Below are 15497 nucleotides of genomic sequence, written 5' to 3'. Positions count from 1 at the left end.
TATATAATCCTTCAGGCCCAACTTTTAAATACAAGGGTCCTCCAGGAGGTCTTGTTGACTCTAAATAAGAGGCTTAAATAAAAACAACCAAACATTACACACAGATCCTCAAAACAAGAGAGCCTACATTTTAGAGTCCAAAGGCTTCACCCAGTTTTCATAATATGGACAAGGGCTTGGCCTTAAATGCAAGTGCCCTCCAGGAGGACTTGTTGACACATTGAATACGTATGAGGAAAAAAGTACAACCCTAAGCACATGTTTCCTGATTTTAAAGTATGCAGTGTTCCCTTGCTCCATCCAAAAATGCTTCTTGGTTTAGGTATAGGTTACTTTTGTTTTTGTTTTAGTGTATATTCAATTGTTTATTCTTTGGAAATACCTATATTTTAGAATTTTTTTCTCTCTTATTTTATGTTGATTTGCATGCAAAAGTCACATAAACTGTGTATTATCTATGTACATTGCATTCACACATACCTATTCACATTTTGCTTCAATTGATCACTCATGTGCAAATGTACCAATGTTTTAAATTATTCTAAAATTTTATTCTTCAAATATTTTTCCAATAAGATGAAAAGAGAACATACACACTGGGGGGAAAAATATTCCAGTCTGTACGTGTTCCACTAGCAGTAATAATGACATCTCAGACAGAGACCTTATAATGAAATTTTGCAGAGTACTACAAGACTTCCACAAGGAAAAGGCTGATAACCCAATCACGAAGCGGTCAAAATATATGAAAATACTTTTCACAAAAGAAGAGATTCAAATAACCAAGAGAAACATGAAGAAATGATGTCAATAAGAGAGATGCAAATCAAAATCACAATGAGATACCATCTACCCCAGTAGCTGCAGCAGAGTTTAACAGAACAGTAAGCAATAAATTTTGGAAAGAGTGTAGAGTGATTGGAACTCTCATACACAATTAGTGAAATTGTAAAGTGATACAATCACTCTAGAAGACACTTGAGTGTTTCCTCAAAAAATCTGAAAATAGCAATTTCATGTTGTTGTTGTTGTTGATTGCCTTCAAGTAAAGCAAGACTTGTAGTGACTATGAATAAAAGGCCTGAACCTCTACAACTATCAACATTTATCAATGTTCATAGTGTTTCCGGAGGCAAGTTGTTAAGGAATTGGATGCCACCCCAGTTTCAAAACCTGCCATAGAATGTTATTGGTTGAGTCACCTGTGATGCATCGTGACCCTATGTACAGCAGCCCTGAACACTCCCCTGTCCTGAGTCAGTCACACTAATTCTGACACAACAACCCCCATCGCCCTAGTCCATCTCATCCCGGGTCTCCTGCTCCTGCACTGTCCATCCACCCATCTGAGTATGATGTCCTTCTTCAAGGACCAATCTCTCCTGATCATGTGCCCAAAGTAAGTGAGGCAGAGCTTCAAAATCCTAACCTCTAAGGAGAGACTTGGTTTCACCGTCTCCAAGACAAACTTACTTGATTTCTTGGCAATTCATGGTATATTCAGGACTCTTCTCCAGCACCACAATTCAAAGGCATTTATTCTTCTATTACCCTTAGTCATTGTCTAAATTTCTGAAGGATATCAAATAATTGAGAAATCTATGACCAGGATTAGGCACACCTTTGTATCTAGACTGACAATGTTGCTTTTCAGTACTTTGGAGAGGCACATGAGAGCAGATTTTCCCAATGCAATTTTGATTTCTTTACTGCTAGTATTAAAAGTGTTGATTGTGGATCTGAGGAAGCTGTAATTGCTAACTGCCTTAACTGCTTCTTCATATATTATGGTGTTTCCAATGGGCCTACTGGTGAGAATCTTTGTCTTATTGATGTTGAGCTTCAATCCATATTAAAGACTATAGTCCTTGACCTTTTGCAGAAAGTGCTTCAGGTCTTCTTCAGTTTCAGCAAGCAAGGTTGTGTCATCTGCATATCACAGGATATTAATGAGTCTTCCTCCAATCTTGATGCCACACTCCTCCTCATAAAGCCATACTTCCCGAATGATCGGTCTGCATACAGATTGAAAAAGTATGCATCCCTGACAGGATGCATCCCCAACGCACTCCTTTCTTGATTTTGAACCATGCAGTGTTTCCTTGCTCTGTTCTGAGGACTGCTTCTTGGCCCAAGTATAGGTTTCTTATAAGCATGATTAAGTGTTCTGAGAAGCATATGACCCAGCTTTTACACTGCTAGAAATATATCCCAAAGAAAGTATATCTGACAGACAAATGGAGATTTGTATACTCATGTTTATAGCAGCATTATTCACAATAGCAAGGAAATGAGAAGAACTTAGATGTCCATCAACAAATGCATGGATTGAGATATTAAGATACATTCACACAGTAGGATAGTATGAAACACTAAGAAGCATTAATTTTGTAAAGTGCTATATAAAATGGAAGAATATACACAGCATTATTCTGGGTTAACTAACTCAGTCTCATAAACACAAATACTTCATTAGACCATTATTGTAAAAGGAGAAGAATTGGTAAGGTGTGGATAAATGTCCAAAAGGGGAAAAGGAGGGGGACACAAGGACAGTGAGTGGGAGAAGAGGAAATCACTAGGAGTTTGGTGAGCCAAGGGGCGTGTTTGGTGGAATTAGAAATTATCAAATAGGGACCTGAAAAGATAATAGTAGTCTTATGCAAATAGTGATTATATTTGAATTTTAGAAATTCCACTTTGTCAATTTTTGTCCTTGCCTGGTTGTACATTTCCGGCTATATTTGCAAAACTATTTATGACTAGGCAATGCCTTCTAATTTTGGTCACAGTCTGTCTCTTATGATCTTTATGGTTTTATATTATCCCCTTAGTTCCTGATTTACTTTGAGGTGATTTTGGGGTATGATGTGAGATATAAATCTTGCTTCAGCTCTTTGCAGATAGAAATCTAGTTTTGCCATCATCATTAGTTGAAGTTGTAGCGTCTCCACTTGGTGGGCTTTGCTTCTTTGTAGAATACCAGTTAACCATAAAAGTTTGTATTGTTTTTGGTATCATTGAATTGAGTACAATTTATAATGACCTTATGACAACTGATCTGAACTTTTTTTTATCTTCTACTCTCCTCACACTTTTAAAAAATGATTTATCTATTTATTGAAACATCTCAATTGATATTTCATAAATTCCTAGAACCTTATATTTTATCCCTAAGGCCTTCAGTGCAGCCTAGATTTCCTCTTGCAGTATCACTGTTCTTGATCATATGCCACTTCCTGAGACGGTTCTGTGTCAGCCACTCTTTTTAATACATTTGTAAGGCAAATTTGTAAGACCTGGTGAACTGAGTGGAAGAAATCAATATGTGTGATTATTGAAAAAAAGGGAGAGGAATCCAATAGAATGTAGAAATTTATAAACAGTAATATTAATATCAAATATAAATAAAATCTTGCTGAAGCTGATTCAAAAGTGACAAGACCAGTACATCAACAGAGAATTGCCAGAAATCCAGAATGGGTTCAGATGAAGCCAGGAAAAAGGGATATCGTTGCTAGAAACATAGAGTCCTTGACTGAAAGTACAGAATACCATAAAGATGTTTAGTTGTGTTTTATTGACTCTGAAAAGACAGTGGATTATATGGATAATAATACTTATGAATAGAAGTGAAAAGAATGAGAACTCCAGTACACTAAATTATGTTTATGTGGAACCTGTACTGTACATGAACCAAAACGCAGTCTTTTGAACAGAACAAAAGGATTCTTCTGTTGTTGTTCATTTCTGTAGGATCTCTATGAGTCAAGCACTCAAACAACTCATGTTGTTTAGGAAGTGAATACCACCCCTACTTCCAATAAAAAAGATACTGTTTTTGTTGTTATTGTTAAGTGCCATCGAGTCATAGGCGACTGATAGCAACCCTATGAACAAAAGACCTGAACACTGGTGTGACTTTCATTGTTTCTCCAGGTTCATAGGGTTTCCTGAGGTGAGCTATTTTGGAAATGGATGCTTCTCCTACTTCCAATCTTGTTTTAATCAAGAAGCTCCACCAAACACAGTCTACCATGAGTAACCATTATTGCATTTGACACATCAGTGTCAGTGGTCAGCACCACAGCAGCAATGAGTTACCTCTGTACAATCAAGTGGACAGACCAGGGCTATAAGACCTAGAAGAATGTTTGGCCAAAACCAATTAAAATTAGGCCTGAGGGCTGCAGATTAAAGTCACCCGCCTTTGACTTGGTAGTATCACTTTCTGTCCACTAGTCCAACTGAGTTCTCTCTATATATTATTGTTGTTGTTGTTATTAAATGCTGTCAAAACATAGCAATTCATAGCGATCCTATGAACGAAAGACCTGAACACTTGTATGACTTTCACCATTTCTCCAGGTTCATAATCAAGAAAAGTATGTGTCAGGATTGTATTATTTTATCATAAATATTTTTCCTATTTAAGCCTCTTGTTTAGAGTCAAGATGATCTCCTGGAGTGCCTTTGGGAGGTGGGGGTGGGAGCGAGAGGGTTGTGGCCAGTTTGAAGACTGGGTGTGGAGAGTTGATTGTTTTTTTCTCTTTAAGCCTCTTGTTTAGAGTCAACATGACTTGTGGAGGGCCTTTGTATTTAAATGTTGGTTGGCTCCTCTGGCCTGCTGTGGCCTTGGAGCCTGTTGTTGTTGTTTCATAGCGACCCCTATGTACAAGAGCCCTAAACTCTGTTCTTTCCTGTGCCAATCACACTGTCTCTGACACTCCCATCCCGATTATTCCAGTCACTAAATCAACCCACCTCATAGAGGGCCTTCCCCTCCTGCGCTGTCCCTCCACCCTCCCAAGCATGATGGCCCTCTCTAAGGATCGGTCTCTCCTCACAACATGTCCAAAGTATGTTAGGAGCCTCAGAATCCTTGCCTCCAAGGAGCCACCCAGTTTAACCCTTTCCAGGACAAATCTGTTTGTTTTCCTAGCAGTCCATGGTATTCTCAATACTCTTCTCCAGCACCACAGCTCAAAGGCATCAATTCTCCTTCTATCCTCCTTGGTCATTGTCCAACTCTCTGATGCAGAACTAGTGTTATTATATTTTGGAGGAATATTCTTCTAAGTGGTACAACACTAGTCTGTCAATTTTCTATATTGAAGTAATCTGTAGTTGTTATAATGCTAAACTTTTTACCATTGGTGTGTCAAATGCCAAAATGGTTAGTCATGGTGGACAGTTTTTGGTGGGGCTCCCAGTTTAAGACAGTTTTGAAAGGAGGAGTGATAGCCACTTCCTAAAGAACATGCCTCTGGAAACTCTATGAACTCAGCGAAATGAAAATAGTTATAGAAAGGGTCCAGGCCTTTTGTTCGCTGAGTCATGCTCCACTCAGCAGTAATCATCAACAGCATCCCATTTGTATGTTGAGAAAATAAGCTGAGAAGCTAAACTATATGAGTAAGAATGTGGTGTCAGGATTAGAGAAGACTGGCCAACAGTGTGGGATATGCACATGACACAAAGGATCTCTAGAGGCCTAGTGGTAGGTAAGGAGTTGTGATATGCTTGACACAAAGAACTCTAGAGGTCTAATGGTAAGGACCTTTGCTTCCAATTCCTAGTGGTTGGAATCCATCAACTACTTCAATCAACTCCTGTGCAATTTACTGCCTCTGAAAACCCACTAGAGGGTCAGCTATGAGCCAGTTCTGACTCAACAGCACATAAAACACCAAAAATAAAGAGGACATTCTTAATGCTTTTTCTTAAGTGCTTTATTAATAAAAGACTCTATAGCTTTTAGTATAAATTCTACCTCAGTATAAAGAAACAAAAACCATCACAACTAGACCAATTAACAGTGTCATTATAAATAGATAAAATGTTTGAAATTGTTAAAAAATTTACTTAACTTGGATCTTGATCAACATACACGGACAGAACAGTCAAAAAATCAAACGGCACATTGCTTTGGGAAAATCTACAGCCAAGGACCTTTTAATGTGCTGAAAAGCTAGTATTTAAGTTTCAACACTAAAGTGTGGCTGACCCAAGCCATGCCATTTTCAATTGCTTCACATGAATGTAAAAGTTGGATATTGAATAAAGAAAACTACAGGAATATTGATGCCTGAAATATGATATTGGCAAAGTATATTGAATGTACCATGAGTTTTCAAAAGAAAAACAAATCTTCCTTGTATTAAATGCAGGCAGCATCCTCCTTAAAGCAGAACTGGTGTAATTTCATCTTACTTTGGGTATATTATCAAAAGGAATCATTGCCTGAAAGAGAAAATAATGCTTGTATGGGTAGAGTATCAGGGTAAGAGAAGGAAACCCTAAACAAATGGCTCCACCCAGTGCCTGGAAAATGTAATTTAAGCACAACAGAGACTCTGAGGATGGCATAGGTTGGGCAGGATTTGGTTCTGTTTTACAAAGGGTCGCAACAAATCAAAGCTAACTTAATGGCATATGAGAACAAGAGCCTTCAATTTGTCCAACTGGTCAAACTCTAAATATTACCTTGGATCAGGCACTCTGATCAGGTTGTCTAAAGTAAAATCCTTTCTTGAAGTGGCCTCTAATGTAACATAATCTAAGGGAGAATATCAGTAATCACAACAAAAACAAAATTCAGCAGTCAGTACAAAAAGAAAATAAATAAAAATCTATGAAACACCTAGAGCAGAATAAGAAGACAAAGGAGAAATGACCAATGAAAAATATCAAACCAACAGATTCCAAGCAGTTCAAGAGTGAGAATCCTAGATATGTTAAGAGGAAACATGCGGGTCCATTCTTATTATGTGCTAGCGCAGGTCTACACAGCAGTGTGGTGACTCACGTATATGTCTTCTCAATACCATACTGGAAGGTTTCATTTGGTCATGGACAACTTGGGAGGGACTGGAAAGCAATTATCCTATGTGAACTAATTCAATATCATAAGCACAAGTACTGTATAAGACTATTATTATAGAAATAGAACAATAACGAGTAAAACATGTATGAAAACCCAAGGTTGGGGGGGAGAGTAGGAACAGAGGGGTGAGGATGTATAGGTGGGTAATCATAAGTTCACATAATTTGATGGGTAGAGGGAGGGGTGAATAAAGGAAATAGGAAAGATATGGTGTCAAAAACAGTGTACACAAACTTTGTTAAGCAAACCTGAACAAAAAAATATTTTATTTAATAAAAAAGCTTAGCCTTCAACATGGATTACATCTAAACATCAAGAAAACAAAAATTCTTACTACTGGATCGTACAACTGGATTATTTGCTACTTGGCAACATCATGATAGATGGATAAAGGTTTGAAACAGTCAACAAACTTCATCTCACTGAGATCCACAATAAATACGCTTGTTACTAGCAGTCGATCAAGATAAGCATTGGTGTTGGTGAAGAGTATTAAATATACTACAGACGGTGAAAAAAACCAACAAACAAACAAATCTGTCTTAGAAGTAGTGCCACCACGGTAATCCTTTGAAAACCTAAGTTAGGAATGTTACTGGGATCGGGTACTCCCTGGAGATGGATATCATGCTTGGAAAAGTAGATTATCAACAAAAAATGTTGACCCCAGTGAGATAGATTTATTGAGTCACTGTAACAATATGCTCTAGCACGCAGAAACTAGTCTAGTCTCACATACTTTGGGCACGTGACCAGGAGAGACCAGTCCTTGGAGAAGGACATCATGCTTGGAAAGGTGAAGGGACAGTCCTAGAGAGGAAGATCCCAGATGAGATGGATTGATACATTATCTGGGGCAATATGGTTTTGTGCATCAAAATTAGTGAGACTGGCTCAGGACAGGGAAGGGTTCAGAACTGCTATATACACGGTTACTATAGGCTGCAGGTGACTTAATGGCAAATAATAACAACAGCAACAACATACTATATTGGTTTTTTGGTTTTGTTTTGTTTTTTTGTTTTTGTTTTTTTTTTTTTTTTTTACTTAAGCCTCTTTGTTTAGAGTCAACAAGGCCTGGGGAGGGTCTTTGCATTTAAAAGTCAGTTGTTATATTTTGGAGGAACATTCTTCTAAGTGGTACAGCACTCATCTGTCAGTATGCTGTACTGACGTAACCTGGGGTTGCTGTGATGTCGGACCGTGTGCCACTAGAGTGTCAAATACCATAAAGTTTACCCATGGTGGATGGTGTTTGGTGGAGCTCCCAGTTTAAGACAGGGTTGGAAGCAGGAGCGGAATCCACTTCCTAAACGACATGCCTCTCTGGAAACGATGAACTTTGAGAAACGATTATAGTTACAGAAAGGTTGACTCATTGGCACAAGCAACAACATAGGATAGTAACTCGCCCAAAATTGCATAGTTGACAAGAGGCAAAAACAGCATCATAATCCAAATAAGTCTACTGTACTGCTTTGGTAGCCTTATTATGCTTAGGCTCAAATTGGATTCTAAAATTAGTCTGGGAAACTTCCTCTTCAGTCTTCACCATTTAAACCCAGTTAAATGCCCCTCTCATGGCCTTGCCAGATACCTGCTTAATAGAGCATCTTGGAGGCAAGGGGCCTATTCACCTACATGCCCAGGTGTAAATAACATAATGCCTGGAATAGAGAGTTTAATGCAAGTTTGGGGAGATAATTGATGTGTGAACTCTAAAAAAAGATTATTATTTAGAAAACTATATTCACTGGATATACTTTTGATGTTTTTCCAGGAGTCTATCCTGCAGGAACTGAATGGTCTCATGGACTGCGCAGTTATCAGATTGACTACATCTGTGGAAGGAGGCGATGGAGAATCTCAGTAACAGCCGTCAAAACCAGGCCTGGCTCATCATTACCCTTTTTTTCAGGTCCTCGTTGGACCCTTCCCATTTGCTTCACACTCTCCCTCCTCTCACCAAACTATGCAACACTGTGGGTTCACCCTTACCCATCTTCATTAATTTCATAAGACAAAATACATGGGAATTATTTTATGAAACACAATGTGAATGAAAAACAGTGTGAAACACAATGTATATGAACTTTGTAAGCAAATAAATATAAAAGAGAAAAAAGTAAACAACAATAACAACAACAACAACAACAACATTTAAAAAAATTCAAACAACAGAAACAATAACAAACCAAAAACTAGGCCAGGAGCTGACTTTTTCTCTCAAGTTTCTTTTAGTTCTTCCAGAATCATAACAATTTCTTGCTCTTCTTCGTAAACTCCACAGTGTAGTATAGGAGGCTGTTGTATAGAGTCGGAACCAATCCATAGCTGCCCTCCAGCAAGTTGTCAGAGGCAGTTGATTGCATGGGAGGAGATTGCTCATTCTTCTCCTACAGAGCAGCTGGTGGCCTTGAACTGTGTGCCTTCAGAATTGCAGCATAGCTTCTTGACACTAGGCTGCCTTGATTTCAGAGTTGCCACTTCTAAAAAAAAAGGCCTTCTCCCCGTGAAGTCCGAAGGAAGATCCGCGTGTTCATCTTCATCATTTAGAGCCTCTGCTCTTGGGTGAAGAGCTTCTGTTCTTCGTGTGGCTTGGCAGCTCTCTGAACCTCACAATTTCTGACACACTGGAACCCATTGCAGTAGCCACTGTGTGTCAATACATCTGGTTGAGGGTCTTTCTCTCTTTCACTGACCCTTCACCTTTCTAAGCATAATGTTCCTCCTCCAAGAAATAGCCTCTCCTAGCAATATGTTCCAAGTATGTAAGATGCAGGTTTATTTGTCTTATCTCCAAGGATGAACTTTCTCCAAGACATATATATTTATTTGTTCTTTTGACAGTCCATGGGATAATCATCACGGTTCTAAATTATGATAATATAGATATTGTTCCTTTTGATTACTTGATTATCTCATATGATTCTTCTCCCCCCACCTTTGAATGATTCATTTTTATTCTGTTTGAAACAGCATATTTAGAGACAGATTGCAAACCCAGCCCATTAGCTTCTGTTGTTCTCTTTCTTCTTAACTGCTTAACAGACTAGATCCAGGTTGAGACCTCTTAATACTGAGAAATAAGAAGCCCATGCCCTACTGCTTTAAAAGCATGAACACATACAATCTCATCGGATCCTCACAACAGCCCAGTGTCCCTGTGCCAGGATTCAGGGAGAGACCTTAACATTATCCAAGTTTCCTCTACTCCACACAACGAGCTAGTGAACTGACTTCAACTTAACAAGCAGAACAGCTTTTCTGCTAAGACTACATGATGAGTCCATCATTTGCAAATGGAGGGGTGCTGAAGTACAGGTCCCATCAGGGAGCCCAGGGTACAAACACCTCTGAGGTAAGGGGGAGGGATGACTAGGACACAACAGCGACATCTTCCACAGAGGTTTATAGTTTGCTTGATTCTCACCTGGAGCACAGCAAATGATAACTTTAAAGTAACTTTAAAGCAGCAAAGTCCAGTAGGGAGGGCATTCAAAGGACCTTCTACTCTGTCAATTTATTGATTCCCTCACAAATGCGATTAAGACTTGGCCTATAGTCTCCATCTAAACTATACAGGGTGGAGAGGAACTCTACATAAGCAAAGTGATTGAACACATGGTTGATGCATCTAGTTGATAGGTCCAGGGCATCAGGTGTCACTTACCCAGTTCATGTACCAGATCCATGCACTCATGCAGAAGCTTGGAGAGCATGTTCTTATCCAAGCTATATTCCACCTCGTACAGCTGACAATGGTCATGGTGGTCTGGTTCAGCTTCTTCCTGAACTTCTCCATGATAACCACTTCCTTCCAGCTAAACTGGTTGTTTCGTTAGAGGATCCCAAACTTAACAACCACCTTGAATTAAGTCCTTTATGATCTTGCAGTCTTCCTTTTTGTTGCTGGTGTGCTCTTTGGTGACCTTGTAGAGCTCTCATCAAAGATCTTACTTCTGGTGTCATCAATCAGCATGTCGGCTACTGGTTTGCTGGCTATTTTGCTTGGAATCTTCTTCTGGCCTTGGGCAAGGCTCTTTGAACTGAAGACACAGAGACCTGTGGTGGTCACCAGGCTCACCCTCACTCTGTTCGCTGGGATCAGAATCCATGCTTCCATCTGGTGGCCCTGTATCAGCTGCTTGGTGTCCCCGGTCTGGCTTGGTGTTGTGCTCTAGGCAGGCAGAAACTTGGGCTATATAAAGGGTGGGAGGTTGGGGGAGACTGCTTCATAGAGCCAAGCAACTTTGCCATCTGTGCCCCACTCCTGCTTCCCAGCACCTTTCAGCTGGTATCTGCTTGAGAGAAGTGTGGGGCTGAGGGTGGGACGTCAGAGACACATGATTCTAATGTTGTCTTCATTTTCTGCCTGTCTTCTTTCTGATGTTGTTTTATTTCATTGTATTCTTTTTCTAGTATGTTTTCTTGAGCTTCTTCTCTTTTAGCTCACTGCCTGTTAGTTCCATCTCTTCTATTCTGCTGTTGTTTGGTGGGTTTTTGTTTTTGTTTCTTGTGGGTTTTTTGTTTTTTGTTTTTTTTACCTCCAGCATGAATTTTCCAAATTCTGCCATTTCAGTATTGATATTCTTACTACATTTTCATATATTTATGTTATTTTTAGTACTTTATTGACTGTAACAGCTCTCCCTTGTGATTTTTTTTTAATTTCTTCTAGCTTTTTATCTATAGTTTCAATTATTCTATCTTCTGTAATTTTTTCCAGGAGTTTTTCATGTTTCTCCACATTAATAAAATTTTTCTGCCTCCTTGTCTCTGAGGTATTCATTAGTATGTAATAAGTATGTTCTGTTTTTTGGGGAGAGGGCTTATTTCATTTTTTCACTACATTTGAGAATGCCTGCTATTTTCTTGACATCATGTGAAGTTTTTCTTCTTCTGTGTTAGGCTGTTACTGTTGTGCCTGCATAGGTTGGTGATACTTTTTTAACTTTATGGAAATATTGTTTAACTTGAGGCTTAGATTATTCCACTTATGAGGGTGGGCAAATTGCTCTACCAGAAGTCCTTTCTGGGCCTAAACAGAAAGAAAGTTTGCCTTTAGTAAAGTCCAATCACTAGTTCCAATCACTAGTCTCTATTTGCAAATGTTCTTCCTACTTTGTGATTCACAATAGGAGGGCTCACGGTCTGGTGTCATATCTCTACTCAAATCTAAGTGTCCTCTGTTGTACATAGATTTTCAAAGGCATGTTATTTGAGAAGCGTTTTCAGAAAATAATTCAGTCTTTATTCCTAGTCTGTATTAATTTAGTTGTCCAGCTTTAGAACAATATCAAACAGATAAGAATTTTACTCAAAAAAAATCAGATGAAAGATACTTGCCATTACACAGTAACAAATTCTGTATTGGTCCTGTGCCCCTTTTGCCCATGCATCCTTTTCTCATCCCCTACCTTGCCTCACCAGCATCCATTCCATTTACTTTTCTTGCCCCTCCAATAGATTCATCCCTCCCCACACCCAGTCAACCCTGGTATGATGACTCAGACCTCTTGTCAACACTGTCAGCCTAAATAGCCTCTCTATTCCTCTGTGATGTTGGTGCTCTGGATAGGTCCTGGCACAGGTGATTGGAGGTGTTGGAGGTGCTTGACAGGTCATGGTCTTTGCAATTGCTTACTAAGTATCAGAGATCTGGAAAGTGACAAAGGGTGATAAGAGAAGAACCGATACCTTTGAGTTGTGGTGCTAGAAAAGAGTATTGAACATACCATGAACTGCCAAGAGAACAAACAAGTCTCTTTCTGAAGAGGGTGAAACAAAGTTGCTCCTTAAATGTAAGAATTTTGAAACTCCATATCACATACTTGGAGGATGTGGCCAGGAGGGACTAGTCTTTTGAGAAGGACATCATGCTTGAAAGAGTGGAATGACAGTGCAGGAGAAAAAAAAAAGACCCTGGATTAGATGGATTGACAGAGTAACTGGGGTAATGAAAGTAGATTTGTCAGAGACAGTGAGCCAGGATCAGGATAGAACAGGGTTCAGAGCTATTATACATAAGATCACTATAGGTATGAGCGAATCTACAGGATGTAACAAAAACTAAAATAAAAAAAAACAAAACCAAACAATTAAGTGTTCTGAAATTCATATTATTTTCAGTTTTACTCATAATTTGTTATGATCCACACAGTAAAATGTCTTTGCATAGTCAATAAAACACAAATAGACATTTGTCTGGTATTCTTAGCTTTCAGTGTGGATCCATCTGATATCAGTAATGATACCCTATTGCCTGCAGCCCTCAGGCCTGTCTTTCATAGTTTTTGTTCAAATATTCCTCTAGGTTATATAGCCCTGGTGTACAAGTTGCCGTACAGCAGTAACTTGTGGTTGCCGCTGTGAGGCTGAACATTGTGACACTGATGTGTCAAATGCGTTAATGGTTGGTTACCCAATGCGGAAGAGAGTGGGGTGGAGCTCCCCGATTAAAGAAAGCTTGGAAGGAGGAGTCGCATCCACTTCCGTAATAGCTTGCCTCTAGGAAACCCTATGAACCTGGAGAGAGGATGAAAGGCACCCAAGCGTCGAGGATCTCCTACATAGGGTCGCTACGAGTCGCCTGCAAATCGACGGCACTTAACAACGACAACAACAACAACAACAACAACTGCACCCCTATTGCCATAGTCTCTTCTGAACCCAGGTTGAACTTCTGGCAGTTTTCTCTCAATTCTTAGTACTGCTCTAGATATTTTGGATGACATGTAGCAATATTTTGCTACCATTTGGTATTAATATTATTATTTGTTTATTTTTACATTCTGTTTGGTAAGGCTTCTTAGGAATGGAAACACATGCGGATTTCTTATATAGCTGCCCTATATATAACTATCCTACATATTTACTGGCATAAACTATTGAGCATGCATAGGGCTTCCTCTGTTTTTTGAAATACGTTGATGGGTACTCCACAGATTTCTGAGGCTTTATTTTTCTGCCAATGCCTTCAGAACTGCCACATAAGTTTCTTCCTTCATCAGCTTTGGCTCTTATCCATATGGTAAGTTGTGGAATTTTTCTATGTTAACCAATTCTTTTTGGTATTATTGTTGTTAGGTGCCATTGAAGATCTGAAACCTGTTGTACCCTGTTTCATCTTCACCTTCCTGACACACAAGAGCCCAGTGCAGCAGTCACTCTGTCAATCCACCTAGTTGAAGGTTTTTCTCTCCTTTGCCAACCCTCCACCCTTCGCAGCGTCATGCCCCTCTCCAAGGAATATCCTCTCCTGACAACATGCCTCTGGAAGCTCTATGGACTTTGATAAATGATGATAGTTATAGAAAAGGTTTAGGCCATTTGTTCATAGAGTCACTAGGAGACGAGCTCACTTGACAGCAATCAACAACAACATATCCAAAGTATGAGAAGGCGAAGCTTCCTCATTCTTTCCTGCAAAGAGAACTTGAATACACCCTTTTCAAGACACATCTGTTTATTCTCTTGGCCATCCATGGCATGTTCAGTGCTCTTCTCCAACATTACAGTAACTATATATTCCTTCCTTCTTTTGATGCTTCTTCCTAGATCATTCAATATTTTCCCCATAGTCTCTCTCAGTGTAACAGCTTAAGACTTAACTTTGTTTCTCAGTTCTTTAAAATTTTGAAATGCTGAGTTTCCTTTTTATTTTCCAGCTCCTGTCCTTCGCACATTCTAGTACTTTGACTTTTCTAATCTAACTGCTTTTCAAATATTCTGTTCAGTTATGTCACTTCTGTGTCTTTCCCCTTTGTTTTGGTTTCTTGATGCTCTAATGCAGTTTTCACAGTCTTCTGTTACCAATTTTGGCCTTTCTTCCTCCTCTGTCTTTGTAATAACCTTTTACTCTCTTCAAGGATGATTATCTTTGATACCATCTCATATCTTCTCTAGTATTTAATTATTACTTTTTGATAACTTAAATTTATTCTGTAGATGATTTTTAAATTGAAATGGGACAGGTTGAAGGCCATATATTGGGATTTTTTTGGATTGTTATAGTTCACTTTAGTTTGAACATGCACATGAGTAATTAATAGTCTGTTCTACAGTTAGCACATAATCTTTTCGTGACAATGATATTAAGAATCTGCAATGATTTTTTTTCTAAAGTAATGGTCAATCTGATTCTTGTGCAGTCCATTGGGTGAGGTTCACGTGTAAAATCAACTTTTATATTTTTTTAAAAAAGGTATTTGCAGTGAATAAATCATCAAATATAGAGAATTTAATCCGTTTTTATGTCCGGCTTCATTTTTGTCACCAAGATTTTATTTTGCAGTTATCATTTCTTTCTTTTAGTTTCAGCTATTGTTTTCCAGTCACTCATCATTATTCATTTATTTTGATTGCATATTTGGTCAATTTCAAACTGCAAAAGTTGGTAGAAATCCTTCCTCAACGTCTTTCTCTTCAACTTTGTTGTTAGTGCATATATTTGGTTAATACTCATATTAACAGGTCCTCTACATATGCCTATGGATGGTATTCTATTATAACAACATGATATTTTAAGGTAGCTAACAAGCGTGGAAGGAGGAATGGCATCCACTTCCATAATAGCTTGCCTCTGGAAACCCTATGAACCTGGAGAGAG

At 38.8% G+C, this 15497-nt stretch overlaps 1 pseudogene; it reads right to left on the bottom strand.

The window, feature by feature from the left end:
• Positions 1-10384: 10384 nt before the first annotated feature.
• LOC102876788 lies at positions 10385-11004 on the bottom strand (annotated as a pseudogene).
• Positions 11005-15497: the final 4493 nt, after the last annotated feature.

This window comes from Elephantulus edwardii, unplaced genomic scaffold (genome assembly GCF_000299155.1).
Source record: "Elephantulus edwardii isolate Elephantulus edwardi_28Jun2011 unplaced genomic scaffold, EleEdw1.0 scaffold00173, whole genome shotgun sequence".
NCBI classification, from domain to species: domain Eukaryota; kingdom Metazoa; phylum Chordata; class Mammalia; order Macroscelidea; family Macroscelididae; genus Elephantulus; species Elephantulus edwardii.
The sequence above is the reverse complement of the archived record's forward strand: the minus strand, read 5'-3'. Positions and strand labels throughout refer to the sequence as shown.